This window comes from Taudactylus pleione, unplaced genomic scaffold (genome assembly GCF_031769625.1).
Source record: "Taudactylus pleione unplaced genomic scaffold, aTauple2 ptg000627l, whole genome shotgun sequence".
Lineage (NCBI taxonomy): Eukaryota > Metazoa > Chordata > Amphibia > Anura > Myobatrachidae > Taudactylus > Taudactylus pleione.
In genome coordinates this window covers 516,298-534,086 of record NW_028285029.1, presented here as the reverse complement: position 1 = coordinate 534,086, position 17,789 = coordinate 516,298, and the positions used below count along the sequence as shown (strand labels likewise).

Below are 17,789 nucleotides of genomic sequence, written 5' to 3'. Positions count from 1 at the left end.
AAATTAGGCTATGGGAGGGAGGATTAGGGTTAGTTAATAGGAAGAGGGCACTAGAGTTAAGAAATGGGAGAGGAGGATCAGAGTTAGTCACCAGGGAATGTTTAGTGTTAGGCTATGGGAGGGGAGAACAGGGTTAGGCATTGGGGGAATAGTCAGGAATAGGCTTTGGGAGGGGAGGGTTAGGTTTGGGTACTAGGGGGAGGTTTAGGGTTAGGCTACGGGAGGGGAGGTTAGAGTTAGGTACTAGGGGGAGGATTAGGCTATGAGAAAGGAGGGTTAGGGTTAGGCACTAGGGGAAGGGTTGGGATTAGACTGCACTAGGGGAGGACAGAGTTAGGCACTAGGGGAGGGATAGGGTTAGGCTCCACTAGGGGAGAATAGGGTAAGGCACAAGGAGAGGGTGAGAATTAAAGTTATAGCTCACTGCCAAATGCACAATGGGGGTCATCATTTTCTGAATTAAGGATGTTATAAGGGGATGCAATATGGATGTCTACAGTCACAATCTTGACAGTGACTCTGTAGAAACAAGAAAGCCAGCAGCGGCAATTCACCATGGTTAAAATGCTGCTTACAGCATTTTAGCCATGAGATCATTTAAACATGTTACTGTAGGAGAATGCTTAACATTAGAATATCTGCACTGTTAAAGTAGCAGGCAGGATCCTGGTGCTGGCTTTCTTGTGTCTACAGCGCCTACAGTCAACAATGGTACTGTAGACATTCAGACTGCAGTCCCTTCTAACATCCCAAATACAAAAAAAATTATGTTGCATGTCTAGAAGCAAACATAGGAATATATCTAATTACTATTCTACTTAACCAAATGTCTGCAATTTATTTTTCCTAGTGAATTATTTTTTTAATTTAAATCTGGCCTCACCAATGTGATATAACATTTGGGATAAAAAATACAACCCAATATTCCAATACTCGAAGATATTATAGCAAATATCTCTACAAGCACTGTGCTTTTTCCAGTAACACTCATATATGCTGGGATGAAAGTCACCGAGACGCTGCAAAACACCAGCATGCTGAAAGTTATGGATTTGGCTTCATTAAATCTATCTGGCAAGTTTCTGACCAGGAAAGCTGCAATTGAAGCTCACAGCTGCGAGAAGCCCCATGCAACCCAGCATTATGGAAAATGCCAATATTGATCCTTCATTACACTGTACAATAATTTTATCAAGATATGTGTAACTGTTACTTTCTGGAAATGGAGGTGATATACTTAGCCAAAAGATACTGATCACAACTTGGATAAATGAACAAATAAGGACCATACAGTTGGTAATTTTGACTCCAATAAATTTTCTCCAAGAGCTTCCAGGTTTGGTGGCTTGGAAGGCCAAGTAGACCATTGTAGTCTTGGCCAGAATGCAAGAGACAGCTACTGAGAATATGATCCCAAAGGAGGTCTGCCGTAGCAGGCATTTTATATGTATAGGCTGTCCGAGAAACAGCAGTACACAGAGGAATGTCAGCATGATGGAGACCAGTAGAAGAAAACTCAGGTGTTGATTATTAGCTTTGACGATTGGAGTGTCCCGGAATAAAATAAAGATGAGCAAGATTGTTGAAGTTTTAAGACAAAATAATATAGAAATAATGCAGACAGTAAGCGCTATCGGGTCATACCTGTAAGACAAAAATTCAACAAGTTTTGGAACACACTGGTACTTGTCATTTGGCCACTTATCTCCTGGGCACTTCTGACATGATGTTTTGTCTAGAAAAATTATTAAATATAAAGAATATTTTAAAATACTATAAGTATCATAATAACTACAGTATGAGTTTGGTGTTATAAAGTACATTATAGTAAAAAAAAATCCAAGAGACAGATATATATATATTACTTTGACTTATACAAAAGATATCACTTATGGTCAAGAAAGTGAATGATCAGTACTGACATCGCCCAACTTGTCTTCACAATATTAGGCTAAAGGAACCAGCACAGCAGCAAAACTAACCATTATTTTTTTTTTTATTAAAAAACACTGAAAGGAGGAAGGAAAAACAAAAACCTTCTCAATGTCATTGTATGCTGTAAATGGTCATTCATAGTCCTTACATAAAGGCTCCTCGCAGTTTCAGATAGTGAGTTGAATAGATGCATTTGGTCAAAGGCTCCTCGCAGTATCAGATAGTGAGTTGGATAGATTTATTTGCACAGAAATGTGGTGATTGTCCACAATTGTTTGGCTTCAAAAATAAGCTTTGCAGAGTTTATTGTTGAAAAATAATGAGACAAGCACCTAATAGTGTAGTATTTTAAGATGGAATAAACTTGTGCTCAAAATAGGTAATGTGTGTACCAAAAATTAAACAATTAAAAGCTTATCTGATGTCCAGGTGGTACTTTCAATGGTCAGATTAAGCCAAAATGACACCACTTCCAAGGTTTTCCAAGGGGTACTCTTTCTGTAGTAACCTTAAAATTTGGGCAGATAGTGCATAAATGAATGCTTGAAAGGGTGTCACTCCTCTGTGTTCCAGGTCATAAACAATCCGGCTTCATACCCCACCAAGTGCTAGTCCTGTTAATTGCTAGGCAGGATCCAGAACAAATAATTCTGAATTCTTATTCTCTTATATAGAGATCCTTGCAAACAAAATGTGTCCTACTACTACTACTACTACTTCTACTTCTACTACTACTTCTACTACTACTTCTACTATTGCTGCTATTAATAATACTAATACTAAAATTACTGTAACTACTACTACTACTATTGTTGCTATTAATAGAATTGCTATTGCTACTACTACTGCTACTACTAGTATTACTACTACCACTACTGCTGCTACTACTACTATTACTATTATTACTACTGTTACTACTGCTACTACTACTAATACAACTATTACTAATGCTACTACTATTGCAAGTACTACTGCTACTATTTATGTTTTTATTATTACTACTATTACTACTTCTACTACTAATACTACTGCTACTACTATTACTACTACTGCTGCTACTACTTATACTTCTAGTATTACTACTAATTCTACTGCTACTAATACTACTGCTGCTACTAATACTACTACTATTAATAATACTACTAATAAAACTACTGCAACTACTTCTACTACAGCTACTACTAATATTACTACTACTACTATTACTGGTACTTTTACTACTACTACTGCTACTTCTACTACTGCTGCAGCTGCTACAACTACTACTGCTACTACTAATACAACTACTACTACTATTACTACTATTACTATTATTACTATTACTACTGCTATTACTACTGCTACATTTTGTCTGCAAGGATCTCTGTATGAGAGAATAAGAATTCAGAATTCTTTGTTCCTGATCCTTCCTAGCAATTAACAGGACTAGCACTTGGTGGGGTATGAAGCCGGATTGTTTATGACCTGGAACACAGAGGAGTGACACCCTTACATGCATTAATTTATGCACTATCTGCCCAAATTTTAAGGTTACTACAGAAAGAGTACCCCTTGGAAAACCTTGGAAGTGTTGTCATTTTGGCTTAATCTGACCATTGAAAGTACCATCTGGACATCAGATAAGCTTTTAATTGTTTAATTTTTGGTATACACAAACCTATTTTGAGCACAAGTTTATTTTATCTTAAAATACTACACTATTAGGTGCACGTCTCATTATTTTCAGCACTTTGTTCTCCAATTGCCACACGGATTATTGAGAAACTGCAGCCACCTGTTATTTCCAGGAAGTGTTCTTCACGACGTATCATCACCATTATATTTTATTACTCTGCTACACAAGGAATTCGAAATTTGAGCCCTAGTATTCACTTTTTGTTTTCAATTTCAGAGTTTATTGGTATTAAAGAAACATGGGAAACATTCTCACCTGTGTCATTAGATATTTCTCCCTCTGAGCATTTTACACATTCGAAGCAGCACTGATGTATCCCTCTCTTTGAAACTCTCCTATATCCTGAGGGACAATCTTGAGAACATATAGACACAGGAATCTAGAAATCATATATAAAAAAGAAAGAAATTATTTAAAATAAGACTGGAGGATTGAGGAATCCTAGCTTTTATTATAAATGTTACATTTGGGCTGAGAGCATGTGTGTTGCTTCTATAGGAATGTTTTTTCTGTATGAGTTTATTGAAGTGGCTTAAGCCGTAGGCCGTGTCTTTGTTTCCACTCTTCCCACTCTCCCTTCCCTTTCAGTAAATTGGTTTAGTGGTTTAGTGTTGGCTATTTTGCAGCGGGAAAGAATGGCAGGTCATCAGTACGGGTGCAATTATTTGGTTTAGGTGCACTCTATTCATTGACTGGTAGTTGGCTGTACCTTCCTAACATGGGTGGGATGTCCAGTTAGAAGTTTGAGTGGGTAAATTTGTTGTTTAAAAGGGTGTTTTATAGTTGTGTTGTGCACCTTGGGCGGTATCCACCTGCAGTGCATGTTGTTGGTTGTTATTGTGCATTGTAGATTGAGCTGATTTTGTCTGACCTTCCTTTGCCACCATACTTTACCTTAAATAAATATATATTTAATTTAATAAATAGTTAAAAAAAATAATAATAATTTACAAAGTTGATGAAGTAACTGCAGAGATGAGAAGGGTAGAGTGGGACCAGCTTATGAGGATTTATGATCTATAAGAGATTATAGGATCTAGTAAATCTCTGAGTAGATTAGGAACTGTAGGTGGTAGAATACCCTGAGGGGGTTTTATCAGGTGGAAATAGGATAGGCTTGAGTAAACAGGTGGATTTTGAATGTGCTTAAGGAGAGTCTGATCTGAAAGAGTAGGATGTTCCGTAAGTGGGGAGCAGTACAGAAGTCATGGACATATGAGAGCTGGTTATGAGAGAGGATGCATATTACTAGTCAGAGGCAGATCCAAATGGGTGAAAGGGAGAGTATCAGAGATTAATGAGGGACATGTTTTGGTGAGGCCTTTGAAGGTTGAGATGAGTAACTTAGATATAATTCTGGAGATAACTATTTCACAACCTGCAGAGACAGCTACAAGTTACACTTTATGTAGACAAAAATAATGTATTGGCAAAGTAATATCATTGCTACAGCTGATAGTTGTGGTAGTCAGTTTAGCAGCATCCTTTTGTCTTAAGCTGGATATAGTATTAGGCTGCCATCCTGTCCTCAGCATGCGGTACAGGAGTCTTATTCTTGGGACAGAAGGGAGACATTACAGTAGAAAGTAAAAGGATTATGGAAGGAGTTGGGATCAGGGGGTGTCACCTTACTGCCATCTGCATACAGGTTAGGACTCTGCTCCAGACATTTAAAACCTCTTGTTTACCTCTCTGTTACCTGTGCTGGCTAGTGGTAAGGTCCGCTCACACTGCACATTGCTCCCCGCTGCCTGCGCTGCTCCTGATGGTACACAAGCTGCATGCCAAGGTTCCCTCCAAGACCTCAGCATGGGTGCAGCCATGTTTAACTGTCACCTGATGCTTTTCCTCCACTCAGAGTGCTGCTCCCTAACCAGCTGATCGCAGCATTACCTATAAATTCCATTTTCTGACTCGCCCATATTGCCAGTACAACGTTGCTTCTTGCTGAAGTTACAGCATTGTGCTGAGCTCCCACATATTCATTATCTGAACAGTCCCAGTCCATTATATCCAGTTCCTATATCTGGTAAACAATTCTCCAATACCATCTTGCACTCCAGTATGGTTTTACCTCTGAGACATGTCCTTACTGCCTCCATCGGTCCCATCTGATACCTCCTATCATCGGTCTAATTTAATACCTTCAAACATCAGTCTCATCCAGTATCACCAATCATCGATTCCATCTGTCATCTCCAAACATCGGTCGCATCCAATACATTCATCATCAGTCCTAAACCCATTCAAAGATCCAATTCATCTTCATTGGTCTCAAACCACTCCAGGATCCCAACTCATCATCATCAGTCTCAAACCAATTCTGAACTTCAAAACTTCTTGCATTAGTCTCCAATCAATTCAGAACTCCAGTTCATCACTATCAGTCTCAAACCGATCCAGCTCTTCAGTTCAGTGTTACCGGTCATTCAGGCCCTATTCAACAATCCAGCATCATCGGCCCCAAAACGATTCTGCTCATCTACTCAATATCTTTATCTCCAGTTCTCATTCCTACTTGCTGTTAATAAAGACATTGCATTCTTGTCCCCGCCTTCAGGCCCATCATCCTCTACAGTTTCCCTAACTCCTCATATCATACATGAGAAAGTCTTGGCTCAAGCCTCATAAACTTCATCCACGCCTCCCAAGTCCCCACTTCATCCTCCCACACCTGTTCTGACCAACTCCAACCCTTAGGCATTACACCATGAGACATGAGGTCATTCATCTGTAAACATGCAGTTCATTGTTTTCATGGGTGCCACCATCTTGGACAGTATCACATGATCCGACCCTAACAAACCAGTCTCCAACAAATCCGGTCACATTATTGAGGCAACCTATCAGTTCTAAGGATGCCCTATTTAAACCAGGAACTGGTGACAGCACATCACCAGTTTAACCTCTCCCAGAAGATCAGTATCATGACTATTTGCTCTGTTTTGCATTCCTGCATTCTTTTCCCGTTACCTACTTCAGTATTTGCTTCACAGTATTCTGCACCTATTCCAATTACCTGATACAGTATTTGCTTCAAACTAGTTACCTGCTTCAATATTTCTCACAACATTCTGCTACAGCCTTTTCCAGTTTCCTGAAACAGTGAAGATGTTGCCTACAGTAACCAATCAGATTCTAGCTATTATCTTCTAGAAGGTGCTAGATAAATGAAAAGTAGTATCAGATTGGTTGCTATGGACAACAAAAACCTGCACTTTAATAAATATACTCCTAGAGTAAGTCCTTGGCTGCGCAAATTTCAGGAACATCGCTCTCTCTAAATATGGCCTCTGAGACTGTAGTTCTGTGATTGAGAATGCAGCAGCGATAACAGACAAAGTCTTAGTACTCTATTTACATTCACTTTCGTCCACCTCCGCGACTTCACCCAGGAACATCTATGGATTGTAGTGGTCTTCTTAGGATGTTGCAGTTACAGCTACTGGGCCTGATTCAGCACAGGCCACAATTTCAACTGTGTGCGCAGATTTAGCATGCATATAAGCTGCACAGAGCATGTGCAGGGGTGTAGCGAGGGTGGTTCCAGTGGAGCATGAGCTCCGGGCACCAAAATGGACAGAGGGTGCCATCCAGGGTTCATGGGGCACTGCACAGTATGATGGCCACCTGTTAGTTTTATCTAGGTTTGTTTGCTCTATATCCTAAATAAGTTACGGATCTGAGTTTCTGCATTTCATCTCCTCAAGCTGCCCAGATTGCCTCCCCTCTGGCCCTCCCTCATCTGTGATCATCTTCTGTCACCTCCTCTTACCTGTAAGATTGACTACATTCACTTCTCACCTCTTTAATTCCCTCCCCTCTCTACCCTGTGATCGGCTCTTTGCCCCAGTCCACTCCTTTTTTATTGGCCTCTGTCACCTCCCCTCTCTGATCAGCATTTTCCTCTCCCCTCTCCTCTTGATCCCCGCCCTCCTCTCCTTATTCACTCATTAATTCATTGTGCTTCAATTGACTTAATAGTTACACATCTGAGGTAAAATCCAAAACTTCAATTATAAGGTATGAGTTTAAAAAGAGTCACTGCTTTGCTATTTAAAGTAATGGAGGTGTTCCCAGGCATGACCACAAAGTGTTAGTTGAAGGTCTATTTGAAAGGAAAATTTTAGGAGGCCTGAAATAATAATAGTAATGGTAGTAGACAGAACATGATTAGTAGTACTCACATTTAAATAAGTGCAATGTATATTTGCAAAGTAGGAGCATAGCTGAAAAGGGAGCTTGTTCCCACTCCAGTGAAAGCTGCTTGGGGCCATAACTGCAGTCATAAACTGTGCACCCTGTGGAATTTCACTCTAGCACATACAGTGGGGCAAAAAAGTATTTGGACAGCCACGGATTGTGTAAGTTGTTGCACTTTAATAGATAAGAGAGGTCTGTAATTTCCATCATAGGTAAGCTTCAACTGTGAGAGACAGAACCAGAACTAAAAATTCCGGAAATCACATTGTATGATTTTTAAACAATTTATTTGTATATTCTTTCTGAAAACAAATATTTGGACAATCAAAAGGTTTAACTCAATACTTTGTAAAGTAACCTCGGTTGGCAATTACAGAGTTCAAACGTTTCCTGCAGTTCTTGACCAGGTTTGCACACACTGTAGCAGTATTTTGGCCCACTCTTCAATGCAGATCTTCTCTAAATGTGTCATGTTTTGGGGCAACTCCCTCCACAGATTTTCTATTGGGTTGAGGCCTGGAGACTGGCTAGGCCAATCCAGGGCCTTGAAACGCTTCTTACGGAGCCACTCCTTAGTTGCCCGGGTGGTGTGTTTGGGGTCATTCTCATGCTGGAAGGAGGTTTTTCCCCAAAATGTCACAATACATGGCCCCATTCATCCTCTCCATAATACGGATCAGTCGTCCTGTCCCCTTTGCATAAAAGCATCCCCAAAGCATGATGTTTCCACCCCCATGCTTCACAGTGGGTATGATGTTTTTGGGATGCCACTCATCATTCTTCTCCCTTCAACCATGGCATGTGGAGTTTATACCAAAACGTTCTATTTTGGTCTCATCTGACCACATGACATTCTCCCAATCCTACTCTGGATCATCCAGATGGTCACAGACAAACTTTAGATGGGCCTGGACATGTGCTGGCTTAAGCAGGGGGACCTTTCAGGCGCTGCAGGATTTGAATCCATGACGACGTAGTGTGTTACTAATGGTAACCTTTGTGACTGTGGTCCCAGCTCTCTTGAGGTCATTGACCAGGTCCCCCTATGTAGTTCTGGGCTGATCCCTCACCGTTCTCAAGATCATTGATACCCCACGAGGTGAGATCTTGCATGGAGCCCCTGGTCTAGGGAGATTGTCAGTGATCTTGTATTTCTTCCATTTTTTAATAATTGCGCCAACAGTTGAGCTCTTCTCACCAAGCTTCCTGGCTGTTGTTGAATAGCTCATCCCAGCCTTGTGCAGGTCTACAATTTTTTTCCTGGTGTCCTTAGACAGCTCTCTGGTCTTGGCCATGGTGGAGAGGTTGTAGTCTGACTGTTTGAGGGTGTGGACAGGTGTCTTTTATACAGTTAACCAGTTCAAACAGGAGCCATTAGTACAGGTAACGAGTGGAGGATAGATGAGCTTCCTAAAGAAGAAGTAACAGGTCTGTGAAAGACAGAATTCTTGCTGGTTGGTAGGTGTCCAAATATTTATTTTCCGCAAGAATATACAAATAAATTGTTTGAAAATCATACAATGTGATTTCCGGAATTTTTGGTTCTGATTCTGACTCTCACAGTTGAAGCTTACCTATAATGGAAATTACAGCCCTCTCTCATTTTTTAAAGTGCAACAACTTGCACAATCGGTGGCTGTCCAAATACTTTTTTACCCCACTGTATATTCTGCCAATTTAAGTTAAATGATCAGAATATATAATATATAATCTGCTCTATTGACTAATAACAATGATTCAAAGGAGATAAAAGTCAGATCCTAGGTGTTATACATAAATAAAGCAGTGCCAAAGGAGCTACCCCTTAATGTCAGTTGCATCACTGAAGCATACCATACCCCCCAATGGGACCTCAATGCCCAATGTGATACTGCCACTGTTTGCTGTTTTTCTCTTCACCGCAGTATTCAACCCGCAGGCTGTCCATACCCCACTGGCAGAGTTCAGTACAGGGGGGGGTGCTATGACATGCACTTTCTCTGGGCACCATGTTTCCACGCTACTCCTCTGAGCGTGCACGGCGATTGCTCTGCAATTACGGATGCAGATAGGAATCCATCACATGGTGAGTGTTGGGCTGTGAGCATTTGGGAGTGGTGATGGGGGAGTGGTCAGAGAAACGCAGGTGTGCCTGTTCATTCCAACGCTGTTTCATGGGCGTGCATAAATTAGCCACTGCAATTGCCTGCACAGCTTTAGTACTCACTGCATGCGTTAGCATGTTTTCACAGCTTCATTGCGTGCGATTCCACAGCTGCAATCACACAGTTGAAAAACATTCCTCAACTGCGAAAACAACTGTGAATCAGGCCCAATGTGCAGTAATTTTCCACTCGCCTTCCTCTTTGTATGTCATATTAAGTCTAAGGCTGCATTCTGTCTCCATGCAATTTGGTTGAATCTTTCCTTTTGTTTTTCTATGATTTTTATATACAGTGTCATTATGTGAATGATGTCTGTATGCTGCAATGTGGTCATTTATTGTATCCATAGTCTCTTTATAAAATGTTTCCCTGTATAGTACTGTGTGTGTGTTGAATCTTACAAATAAACAATGATGATGATAATGATTATGGCAGCGACATTTGGTAACAATAAAATGGTCAGGATAAAAGCAAAAGTTATAATACTCTGACACTTTATATCTTAAAAATTAAACTTATCATTTTTCCTCTTCTCTCTCCCTCTCTTCCTCTCTGTTGATAATTTCTTCATCTCCTCTGTTCCCCAAGTCCGATGTTTGGGTGTCACACTCAACTCTACCCTTTCTTTATCCCCCAGTATTAATTTCTTCTCCCAATCCGGCCATTTGCTCCTCTGCAATATTTCCAGGATCAGACCCTCCCTCACCTGGGAAGCTACTAAAGCTCTCATCTACTCCCTCATGATTTCTTACCTAGATTGCTGTAATTTACTTCTTTATGCCCTTCCTATATCCCACCTCACCCCTCAACAGTCCATCCATATTCCTGCTGCTTTCATCATTTTTATCTCTTGTCGCTCTACTTCAGTTGCCCTTCCTGTAGTCTATGCCACTGGCTCCTTATCCCTCTAAGAAACAAATGCAAACTTCTTTCCATTGACTACAAAGCATATAACTGCAATTTATAGCACAGTCTATAATTTGTTATTGAGTATCACAGATGGTGGCATTTCTTTTTCTTCATCACGTAAGGTCACTAACCTGTCCATGTTTCCAAATTATGAGACTTTGGTTGATAAAGAGCTGATCACCTTCAGGAGACGTAGCATTGAAATTCCCAACTCTCCTGAAGTAATAACACTGAGGTAACACTGAGTAACTATGAATGTAGTAGAATGTGGTCATTTCTCATCTCTCATTGAAATAGATGTCTTCTCCTGTGGGATCTCGGAAGCAAACTCTTCTTAGAAAGTACTAGAAGAATGAATGTGTATTTATATATGTTTTTATTTGAAATACATTTTATTAGATAGCAGTGTAATGTAATAAGTAGGATAAATAAGTGTTACTGTGTATTGAAGTCTTTTATTACATTTATCATTAGTCGATGAAAATCCAGAAAAGAAACTAATATATTTGTTCTAAACGTCCATCCCACAGAACTCTGTATAGTGTCAATTAAGGAAATTCAATTGTTTTGCCATCGGTTGGTTTTTTTAAGTGTAAGACGGAGCAATTCAATTGCTTCTCAGAGCAGCTGCCCCTGCACCGGTGCAAAGATGAATTGCTCTGGTGCTAAGTATCACATGCTGCAAGGTGGATACTTAACCCTGCATCAGGCGCAGCTGGCCCGACAGGCACCACAAAGCTGTTCTTGCTCACCTCTCAGCCACAAGGGGGCACAGGGGTCTGCCTCTCCTAGTACCTGTCCATCTCTAGGTGCCATTTGAAATTATCCTAGTTAGTTTTCCAGCCGCTTTCGTGGAGTACAGTAGTGACCTTCCTGGCCTCACAGGCTCATTGCGCCCGAACTCGTCCGACTTTTGAAGGTACGTATTTCTTTTTATTTTCTCACAATTTTGTGTATTTTGCTCATTTTATGAATGAAAATGACAAAGTTTGCGGGTATTTTGCGGAAATATGTAGGTTTGTCCAGGGTGGTCTTCTTCAAAATAAATTATTTATTGAATATTTGTAGTATCGCATTAATTCAAATGTGTCTTAATTGTCTGGCACAGCATGTAATCAACTGCAGAACACTCTGCTAAAATCCCCAGCACAGAACAAGCTAGAGCTGGCACTCTGCAAGAAATAGGCATAAACTGTCTGAAGAAGTGGGCAGCAGTCCCATGAAATGCGTAACAAAGTTTATGCAGTTCATCACAGGTTATCAGAGAGGCAGACCAGTTTGTTTAGTTTAATCTAAATGGACACAATAACCACACAATTTCAGAAGGATACAACACTATTTTATTTTAAGTTTTTAACTGCAAAAGTTTTAGTGGTAAGCAAAGTTCAGCATGAGAATAAACACACATAGTTGTATACAGTTCACTGCAATTTAGCCTTAAAGCAAAGTCCAACATTAACGTGACAGTAAGGATTAGCATTAAGGGCCTCATTCAGCTTGGATCGCAAGTCTGCGTTCGCATGCACCCAGTCGTTGTTTGCATTCTGTGGATGCGTATGCACCGCAGTGTGCATGCATGAACTGGCTGCTGCAATCACAAAAGCAAATGCAGCGGACATGCAGAGCCACTGAGAAATGATTGACAGGAAGTGCCATCTGGGGGTGGAGAGGGGGAGTGGTCAAAGGAATGCAGGCGTCCCTGTGCATTTGAATGCTGTTACAGGGGCGTGCATAAGTAGGCCCCACATACGGCATATGCAGCCAGAGGTCTACATGGTGACAGCAAGCGTTGCAGGTCGTGAGTCTTGTCAAGCTCAACCAAAACTGCGCGTATGGGTCCAATGTTACTCAATGTTACCAATGTTTTCGCTGACTTTCGGATTTATGTGATGGGAAGTGGGCGGCTTTATAAGCTGGTGGGCGTTTTAATATAGTCCTGCAATCACAATTTTGTTTGCATAATTTTGTAACGTGTGGGTGCTTGCGATTGCAGACTTGCGATTGCAGACCTGAATGATGCCTAAGTCCTCTGCAAGCTTAGCATTAAGTGAACACAGGACCTGATTCATTGCGGATCGCAACTGCGAATGCAATAGCGAACATGCACGCGGAACAGTACCTACTTCCATCAGCGATCAGCAGGGAAAGAGATGGAGGCAAGCCTGGTTCCACTGGAGACAGGATGTCTTCTAGCCAGCAGGGTATACGGCTCACCCTGCTCAGCCAGCAGCAGTCTCAGGTTACTTTTCTTCCCAAAAGGCGCAGCTCCTCTGTCTGGCATAGTGATGGGTAGTTCATGAATGATCAGTTCAAAATGAACTGCTCTTCAAAATGAACTAGTTCACTTATTTCACAACTCTGGCAAAGATCACTTCATCAGGAACTAAAACAAGTGGGACCAGTTAGAAAGTGGTAGTTAGAGCACAGCAGCACCATTAGGCATGAGTCAGTACTGCTAAATGACCACAGATGGCACTGCTATGCTCAGACTGATTGAACTAGATTGTCATGATGACTCATGAGTCATTTTCCTGGCATCTAGTTCACTAGTTCGATTAGGTCAGTGACTCATGTTTGTCACATGATACATCTCCATCAGCTCTCTCATACATTCTTTATGAATCAGTACTGCTAAACTACCACAGGTGGCACTGCTGTGCTTAGACATTGTGCGGATTCTGTAGAGCTCATGAGTCATTATTCTCCTGGCATATAGGTCAGTAGTTTGTTTAGGCTAGTGAGTGGATCATGTAGCTTACAAGTCACATGATACATTCCCCATCAGCTCAAGACACAGTGCTGAGTGTTGCATGCTATAAAATGCAGTTATGTTTATTCCACAAGACATAGGGGGAGATGTATCAAACCTTCAAGAGAGCTAAAATAGAAAAGATGTCCACAGAAACCAGCTTCTGTCATTTTATAGACAGTGCTAGATAAATGACAGAAGCTGCATATACAGTACAACCCCTATACTATCAGATCCATGATCTCCCTAAACACTGAAAAATAGAAAAAAATTATAATTTTGAGTGGAAAACAGATGGAATTAGAATACTTACAATTTATAGCAAACTGTGTGCCAGTGAGGCAGCTGGGTATCACAATGCTGTATTGATGGGCCTATGTTTATGTGGGGGGCTGGAGCTGTAGTCCCATCCACCCCATGTTTAATCTAGCCCAGGTGTGCATTCACTGACAGTAATGGGTGCAATTAAGAAATATTATGGGGTAAAGGTATGGGTTTTTTCTAATTACTGTTTCTTCTTCCCTATTACTGTGTTTTAAAAGCAAGAAAAAGTGACACATCACAATATTCTTAATTTGGGTGTTTCTCAAAAATAATTAACATTGCAGAGCTAAACATGTCACTACTACTTTGCTGTATAAGTGATTGCTTTTTCAAAATATTAAAAGATCAGACATATTAAACAAATCTGATCATTTGAACAAGACTCATGTAGTAGAAATGCTGTACTGTATGAGTAATAGACTATTTCTGTTTCCAATCACGTCTATCAGCAGTGTATCAGAGCCAGTGATGCAATGACCTAAATTAACTGACCTTTTGAACTAATCTTTTGAGTGAAATAGATCATAATGACCTAATCACTAAAATGAACCAGATTTCCCATCACTAGTCTGGAGGCAGGTCCTCTGGTCCTTACAGGGGTCTTCTAACAGCAAGGGTTGGCACTGACCATTCATCCTGGCCATTTAGTAGCGGTCTTCTTTAAGGTCCTTTCCGGCAGTGCTTCTCCTCAGTGGTGTCCATTAGGCAGACACTCCTCCCAGCAGGTAACAGTCAACTTCCTTCACGATCCAACAGCATTGGAGACAGTCCATCAGATGTGATCTTCTGTGCCCCAGGTCCCTCCTGGCCAGATACTCACTGCATTGGAGCCTTCCAGCAAGGGTGTTCATCGCGGGGTCCTTGCCCTTGCTTAACACAGCCAGGATACTATTCACTGTGGCAACTTCTCTGACAGTACCACAGCCGCTGACCCGGCCCTTTCCCGCAGTCTCTATTCTCCTGGTGGCTACATGGCTTAACCACTGCACAGGTCAGTTCCCATCTGAGTACTCCCCTCTCACTCGCTGTTACTTTTATCCACAGGCTCCGCTGAAGGCCAGTCTCACTCTCCTGACTCTGGTTCCTTTAACTGGCTTATGGGTCCCAGCAACAGCCAGCCCCCTGGTCCTTCTGCTATGTGACCCTTTCTACCAATGGGTCCCCAGGGATTTTCCTGGGCTTAGGCTATTGCTGCCCAACAAGAGCTGCACATGCCCAGTAGCCTCTGAGGCTGTTGGGGTCAATATAAGTTCACAGCAGCTAGTGATAAAATGCTATACAGCTGCCTATAGGTGATCTGCAGGTAATAATAATAATAATAATAATAATTATTATTATTATTATTTCTTTTATTTATATAGCGCTTTTCTCAGCAGGACTCAAAGTCGCTTTACAGACATCAGAAAACATGGTACATTGTTCAAGGATTAGGTAATGCAGAAAATAGAAAACCACACGGAGATAATTAAAAATAACCAAAACCTAAAGAGCACAATAAGCATATTGCAGGGTTGGTGCAGACATATTGAGAAATAACTTCCACAGGTTATATATTCCACCAACAAAAGGTACCAGATGAGGCAGCCATCTTGGTCGCACTACGTAGGATTACCCTGGGTGGAATAGGTTATGCCTAGAAGAGATGACACAAAATGGTTGGTTGCAGCATCTGAATGCTAGGAGTAGGGTCCCACCATAATCGTCAGGTCCATGTATTTTTCATCCCATCCACGAGTGTACCAGGTGAGGCAGCCATGTTGGGCGCACTGCAAAGTTTACAATGTGGGAGATAAGCTGTACAAGGACCCATAGATAGATATCAATTCAAGAAATTACCATCCAAGGCAGGCATCTGTGTTGCACTGTGTAGGTTACATCTGGCAGGGTGTGCAAGTAGCGGAAGTATAACATCCAGGCAAAGAGAAAATAAAAATAATGAAAGAGAGTCTAAATACAATGGTATAAAAAGACAATCTTAAAATAATGGTGTAGCTGTAACAGGTAACATTGAACAGAGGAAAATATGTTGTGCTTAGTGGCGCTCAAAAATACAAGAACTCAATCTACTAAAAGAGGTATTGATTTTAATAATGGAAATAAATAAAAAAGACATATAAAGAGGACATATAAAAACATAAAATCTAAATTCAACTACAGTATAGATTGCTCCCGGGAGTACTTATAATAAAAATAATAGAAGATCACATAGAGACAATTAATCTTCCACAGTTATTTTGACAGTAATACCATCTCAGTATGATGCGCTATAAGATAATTTAAATATAACAAAGTAGCAAATAACCTGTGGTCAAAGGAAAACATGTGACTAAAGAGCCAGCCTGTTCTTATTGTTCCATGGACACAGAAGTCATTGGGATATCCCAAAGTGCACGTGTTGTTTTCTTGTAATTAATTTCTGTGCTCTTTAAACTTGAAGTAAGTTGTTTAGAAAATGTACTCACATTTGGGAGATATAGATAATTATTATCCCCCATGGATGATAGTCCTAAAATGCCGGATAATAGTAATTAACCCACAGTGGGCTAAGGGTGCTCCAGTGACTCACACTGCCTGTGTACCAAACTTGGAGAGTGGAAAATGGAGGGAGCAGCATCCAGTATACAGATGTAAACTGCTCCAAAGATTGCCCGTGATGGTAGGCAGCGGACCCGCTGTGGTAATGCCGGTGGCAGATGGGGGCTCCAGCCGTGAGTGCACTTGAAGTGGAGGTCTCACCTACGGGCGGCCGATCACACATCAGCTTGTGGCCAGAAAGAAGTTGCAATGTTTCGGCTTCAGCAGCAGCAAGCAGGCAGGACAAGCCAACCCAGACAGTCACCCCCAAGTAGGCTACAAGTCCACTCTGATGAATTCTAAGTGGGACTACAATCCAGACGGCAGCAGGGGCACACTAGCACAGTGCAGTGGAAAAACAGCATCTGAGGCTTCAACGTGAATGCCATTGGGATGCAGCTTGAGACTGTCCCCAAACCCAGTCAAAGGGGGGAGTTGAATTGAAGGTGGAGTGGTAGCATTCCTGAGCTGCAGTTCTTGAGAAATTGTTCCATTTTGGTTTAGAAAGTAGTTCAAAGTCCAAATACAGTTCAAACTCCGATTCTAACTCCACGCTTCAGGTGACATGCTTAAGATGCAGGCTATAGTGGCAGGCCAAGCCTTTGTAGACTTTCAAATGATTCCCCTTTGTAGGAGATGCTAGGTCAGCTGGTACAGCGGGAGGTAGTGTTTGAGCAGTTTGGTCAACAAACTAATTAATGGTGGGGGATGTTGCAGACCTACAATTGCAAAAGAAACTTTCAATAAAGACTATTCTTGTAATTATAAGCATCAGTTATGGAAAATGGCATTCATTTACCTGAAAAAAAATAGGATGAGAGATGGTATTAAAACTCAACTCCGGTTCTAACTACATGCTTCAGATGACATTCTTAAGATGCAGGCTATAGTGGCTGTCCAAACTTTTGCAGGCTTTCAAAATATATCTGTAGATGGATGGTGGTCTTTCATATATACTGAAAGACTATCAGCTTCCAGGCAGCCGCGGGTCCCGCTGGTTAGGGGTGCAGACCACACATACACACTTGCTGATGGACAGATATGTCTGCAGATATATCTGTCCATTGGCTGTACAGCACAGCCAAAGCGATATGTCTGTGAATGACGTCATTGTGTACCCAGCTTATTACACTGATTTACAAAAAAAAATGGTGGAGTTAATGGGGTACCCCTTTTGTCCTATGTGAATAGGAGGTCTCCAAAATGTGGGGGTATCACACACATGCTGTACCAGACAATCAATACACGTCTGTTTTAATGATATACTACAAATTTT

General features: G+C 41.2%; 1 pseudogene; it reads right to left on the bottom strand.

The window, feature by feature from the left end:
• Positions 1-862: 862 nt before the first annotated feature.
• Positions 863-17,789, bottom strand: part of LOC148479247 (vomeronasal type-2 receptor 26-like) — a 28,103-nt pseudogene continuing 11,176 nt past the window's right edge.